General features: G+C 41.5%; 1 protein-coding gene across 1 annotated transcript in view; it reads left to right on the top strand.

Moving 5' to 3' along the window:
- The first annotated feature begins 36 nt into the window (after window positions 1–36).
- Window positions 37–5,825, top strand: part of LOC123963829 (ribonuclease inhibitor-like) — a 19,963-nt gene continuing 14,174 nt past the window's right edge. Inside the window, exon 1 of the mRNA XM_046040897.1 lies at window positions 37–67. The gene's annotated coding sequence lies outside the window, so the exon portion shown is untranslated. The remainder of the gene's footprint in view (window positions 68–5,825) is intronic.

The following is a 5,825-nucleotide window of genomic DNA, read 5'->3' on the forward strand; positions in this document are numbered from 1 at the left end:
CAGGAGCCTCCACATCATGTGTCTAATCCCAGTCTTCTGCTGGATCACTGCTACAGTTCTGGAGCACATGTTGACTACAGAGCAGAGAGGAGAGCTGCCCAAGACCCTGACTGACCTGTACTCACACTTCCTGCTGGTTCAGATAAAGAGGAAGAAGCAGAAGTACGATGAGGGACATGAGACGAGTCCACAGGAGCTGACGGAGGCTGACAGGGAGGTTCTTCTGAAGCTGGGGAGGCTGGCGTTTGAACAGCTGGAGAAAGGAAACATCATGTTCTACCAAGAAGACCTGGAGCAGTGTGGTCTTGATGTCACAGAGGCCTCGGTGTACTCTGGAGTTTGTACAGAGATCTTCAAAAGAGAGAGTGTGATCTTCCAGAAAACAGTCTACTGCTTTGTTCATCTGAGCGTTCAGGAGTTTCTGGCTGCAGTCTACATGTTCCACTGTTACACCAACAGGAACAAAAAGGGACTGGAGGACTTCCTGTGGAACAAATACATTAATCCAACTATGGAGGACTTCCTGAGGAAGAAATACATTGATTCAACCCTGGATGTCTTCCTAAGGAGTTCCATGGAGAAATCTCTCAAAAGTGAAAATGGCCACCTGGACCTGTTTGTTCGCTTCCTTCATGGCCTCTCTCTGGAGTCCAACCAGAGACTCTTAGGAGAACTGCTGGGTCGGACAGACAACAGTCCAGAAATCCTCCAGAGAGCCATCAACAACCTGAAGGCAATGGATATGTACTTGATATCTCCTGACAGAAGCATCAACATCTTCCACTGTCTGACTGAGATGAACGACCACTCAGTACATCAGGAGATCCAAGAGTTCCTGAAGTCAGAGAACAGATCAGAGAAGGAACTCTCTGAGATCCACTGCTCAGCTCTGGCCTACATGCTGCAGATGTCAGAGGAGGTTCTGGATGAGTTGGACCTGCAGAAGTACAACACATCAGATGAGGGACGACGGAGACTGATTCCAGCTGTGAGGAACTGCAGAAAGGCTCGGTAAGTCCAGATGTGATTTTCAACACTGGAAGTTAGAGCTGGGTATAGTTAAAAATTTTACGATACCAGCACCAAAACCAGTAGTCGAAAAGTGATACAGATACCAATAGACTACTTCATTCAATACCTTGCATTAAATGCCACCTGTTGAAGCCATAGCCATTGATTGGTAGCCTATTACTATTTTTATTGTTGTTATGGATAAGCTAGGTTGACAATTTTTTCTTGTTTCAAATAACTGTTACAGAATAGTATTGGGAAATTGTATCACATCGCTCGTCATCCTAATTAGTTCATCCTCACTGGTAGTATTAACCTATAAGGAGTTTTTTTATATTTGAATGAGAGGAGTGAAATGAGTAGTGACCAAATTAGTTGTGGGAAACAAATTGAAGGTGTTTTTTTGATGTGTGTTGAAAGTAAAGAACAGAAAATTATTGTTAACTTTCGATCAGTAAACTGAATTAAAAGGTCTCTGCAAGTGCTTTTTCCTTTATTGTTGAGTCGCAAACCTCTGACGAAAACGACAGTCACAAGCATAAAACAAGTAAGGAGTCTGTTTAAACAAGTCACTTAACTACACTAAAGACACAAACCTAGGAAAAGAGAAGCTCCACATAAAATCAGCTGATCGCTGCTGTGTCACAAAAGCATGGAATACAGTGATCAATCAGTAACAAGTGATGTGAATAGCAAATAAAAATGTACAGAGAAGTGTTGAATGATACCAGAAGATGTCACGCATGGCGTACAGGACTTTTTCTTTATATACAGTTTATGTTGCAGGCACATAAGGAAAAGAAAGATATGACACTCTGAGTTTATCATTCTTCCACCTTCTCTCAACTTGCCAACATGCATGAGAGCTGAGCGCACGTGTGTTGTCATTTAACCAGGGCTCTGAAAGTGCTTCTGTGCGTTTCATCCTCAAACAAGCTACAGTGTCCAAGATGTTTGTGCTGGTTGAATTAAAAAGAGTAATAAAACAAAAGCAACAAACTCTAACAAAAGCACTAGGAGCTTCACCTCCATCCAAGTCCAAGAGCACAGGACTGTGATCGTAAATAAAACAGGGAAGTGAAGTACATACGTTACAGATTTCATTGACATGAACACACAAGCCATGAGACAGCACAAGGTCTAATGTGTGTCCCTGTTCATGTGTGGGGTCAGACACCAATTGATTAAATTAAGTGAGTTAATAAGATTTACGTTTAACCATGTAATGCATGTAAAGTCACCACAAAAAAAAATGGTTGTAGTTTAACCTAATACCTCTGATAAAATAAGCAAACTCTTGCATGTGCCTGTGCTTATAGAATTAGGGTTACCATATGGTAACACAGGTGAAGCCCTCTACTGGACTCTGAGTACAGTGGTTGGAGCCCGATGACTGTCCACCCTAGCCTGTCATAAGCAGCCGATGTCAACACAACTGCTAAGTTGAGCAGCATCTGGACATAACAGCCTTGTCTCCATAGCGGCATGTTGCTGCTTGAGAAATGAGCTGTTTACTTTAATGAAGCATTGCGGACCGCATCTATAGTGGAGGAAACCATCTTTCTATTTAGTGTTATATAATATATATTTTGTTTATCTGGTCAGAAATACTAAGAAAATGCATAGGTTTCGGTCATTAGGTAAGACATTGCCTTTACTGAACGCGTACCCATCATTCTTACTGTCGCGCAAAGTCACACCCCCCAAAGGCCCATTCTGAGCCAGGATAAACCCTGCAATGGAAGTAGATGACAAACTGTCATTGTTGTTGTCGGCCAGGGAGGTTGGCCGAAGGCGTGAATGCAGTGGGGCAGTGGCTGGAGCATCCTCTCCGTAAAGCAGAGGGTCCAGGCTGCCATCTGTCGCTCTCACCATAGTGGGGTGAGATGTTGCACAGCAGAACATGATCCCACCGCTGCTGCCGTCAAATGAGAGGTGGTAGCCTTCAGCACTCGACGCATGGCGGCAACTGGAGCAGGACAGCCCTGATGTGGTCCGTCCCAAGACACTTGAAGCAGAAGACATGAGGGTCGGCATTGGTGATCAAGCCTTTGCACAACAGGCAATAACGAGCCTCTAGGAACTGCGACTCCATCCATTGGAGAAGAGTATTAATTGAGCTGTTGGGACACTGCTATTTATACGGTACGCACGTATCTGTAGCAGTGTCCTATTGGCAGGCTACGTGCACGATATAAATTTTCAGTGGTTTCCTCAAACAGCAGCTTATTCCAAAGTTAGCTGCTGGGACGGCCTCCAGGTTCATTCTGCCAGTGAAGGAGAGCTCAGCAGGTTCAGTTCAGTGGAGGGATTTTATCATCACCAAACTCAGAGAAGAAATGATGCTGTTAAACAGCTGAACTACACTTGAGAAAAACTATTACCAATAAAATGGTAATAATACAGTACAATACTAAAAATACTATCAATGCAAAAGGAGTCATTAAATGAATTTAGTGGCAGAAGAAAAGCCGATGGAGTGACATAAGATGCATCAAAAATGCACAAAACGCACACAAGCACTTGACTTGACTGGAGGTAAATCCATACGAGTGCAGTTCCAACCTGCAGTGATTTTACAGCTCAGTGAACGTCACGTTAAAATGAAGTTTAACAAACACAAATCACAGCTCCCTGTTAATCACAATATGTTCACATTACAGACATTACAGACACTTTTGTCCAAAGCAGAAATAATGTGGTTAATTATGTTGCTCAAGGACACTTGGACAGGAGCTCAAGTTTCAAACCACAAACCTTGTCAACAAAAGCTGAGCAGCTGAGATGCAGCTGCTCATGTAATTGTGCTTTGTGATGCAAAATGCACAGTCTAATTTCAGAATAAAGTGTCAGATTTTATTATATTTTAAGTTTTATATTCTCTGTTATCACAGACTCTCCCTCTGTGGACTCTCAGAGACTCACTGTGAAGTCGTGGCCTCAGCTCTGAAGTCCAACCCCTCCCATCTGAGAGAACTGGACCTGAGTGAAAACAATCTTCAGGACTCAGGAGTGAAGCTGCTGTCTGCTGGACTGGAGAGTCCAAACTGTAGACTGGAGACTCTGAGGTCAGTTCATGTATTCTGCTCTTGTCCAGTGTATATCTACCAAATTTAAATCCATGACAGAAGTTTTAAATTTCCTTCAGTTCTCTTGTTTCTGGGTTTGTCTGAGCACAAATCACCACAGCTCGTTTGTCTGTCTGAAGAGTTTGGCTCTGAATTGAGTCTGAACTCAAACTGGATTCATGTTTATCCAGTTCTAAAGATGACTGAGGATGAAGCTCAGTCAGTCAGCTGCGTGTTGATGGAGATGACAATGGTGATGAGGAGAGTCTAAATCTGTGCTTGATGAGCATCAGAAGTGCTGGGACAGGTGTTAAAGAGCTCTGCAGGGTTTTGGATTTACTTGAAGTCTTATTCATTTCATAAAGTCTTTTTATTTCAGATTGGTCATTCTGGAATTTTTTAGAAAACATCTGTATTTTTCATGTAGTGACACATGATTGTTATGAATTAGAAGAAACAGAAGAGAATGAAAGTAACAGAAGTACCAATATGTCTGATTTGATCATTATTCCAGACTGGCCTGAGATCAGCAGCATGTTATTGATCTGTGTTGACATGAATAGGTGTATGAATGCTGTGCTGACATTTGGATTATGTCTGTAGAAGGCTGACATTATGATGATCCACAATAACACAATGACAAAGTCCCTCTACTCATTTTAGGGAAAAGCTCATTGATTAGGACATAGTAATGTTGAGCTCCACATTTAAAACTGGAACACATCTGATTGGATTAGAAATGGATTTTTATCTCCATCATTTATTCTTTATTCAGATTGAGTCGCTGCAGTTTGTCAGAGATCAGCTGTGCTTCTATGGCCTCAGCTCTGAAGTCCAACCCCTCCCATCTGAGAGAGCTGGACCTGAGTAACAACAAGCTGCAGGATTCAGGAGTGAAGCTGCTGTGTGGTTTTCTGGAGAGTCCACACTGCAGACTGGAGACTCTGAGGTCAGTTCACTGACTCTCTGTTACTATTGTAGATCTGATATGCTTAATTAACAATTTAACCTAATTTCTGTTCATACATAACTCCCATCCATAAAGTTGTAAATGTCCTTTTGTTCGTATTTTCCATGTCTGTTGTAGTAAACTTAGTCTGCAGTCACAAAGACTTGTGTTTCTTAAAGAAACTGTCGAAAATATCTGCTGTTAGTCGTTAAAGTAAATGAATGTTTCAAATTTTTGGTAAATGGTCACATCTGTATACAGAAGATCGTCTGAACTAATATTTGTTTTATACTGATCAAGTTTACTTGTTGAAGTAGAAATATTTCTTTGTTTCTGTTGGTTTTAATGTGTTTTCACAAAGAATTTCTGATCACTGATAATGATCCTTCAGAGAACACACACACACACACACACACACACACACACACACACACACACACACACATACACGCGTACCTATCCAACAGTGCACCGTCGGAGTAAACTGCCAAGTGTGGACCTGTGTTTCCAGTCCTTTTGAAGTAAAATAAATATAATACAAAATTTACTTTTACTGTCTTTTAACATAATATTACTGCAAATTTGCTTTTTTTTGCTTTTTAAAGAAATTGCCAAGAGGGGACTTAGATCCTTAAACGATAGCTACCTATCCAAGAGGGGACCTCCATTGTTATGCAGTGGAACTGTCTGTGCTCATTCTCACCTAATGACTGTTTTTACCTTCAAAGACTTTCTTTGTTTCTTTCAAAAATGGATAATTTAACTTTAATGTGAGCAATGTGTAAACATTTCACCGT

Source organism: Micropterus dolomieu, linkage group LG23, assembly GCF_021292245.1.
Source record: "Micropterus dolomieu isolate WLL.071019.BEF.003 ecotype Adirondacks linkage group LG23, ASM2129224v1, whole genome shotgun sequence".
Classification (NCBI taxonomy): Eukaryota; Metazoa; Chordata; class Actinopteri; order Centrarchiformes; family Centrarchidae; genus Micropterus; species Micropterus dolomieu.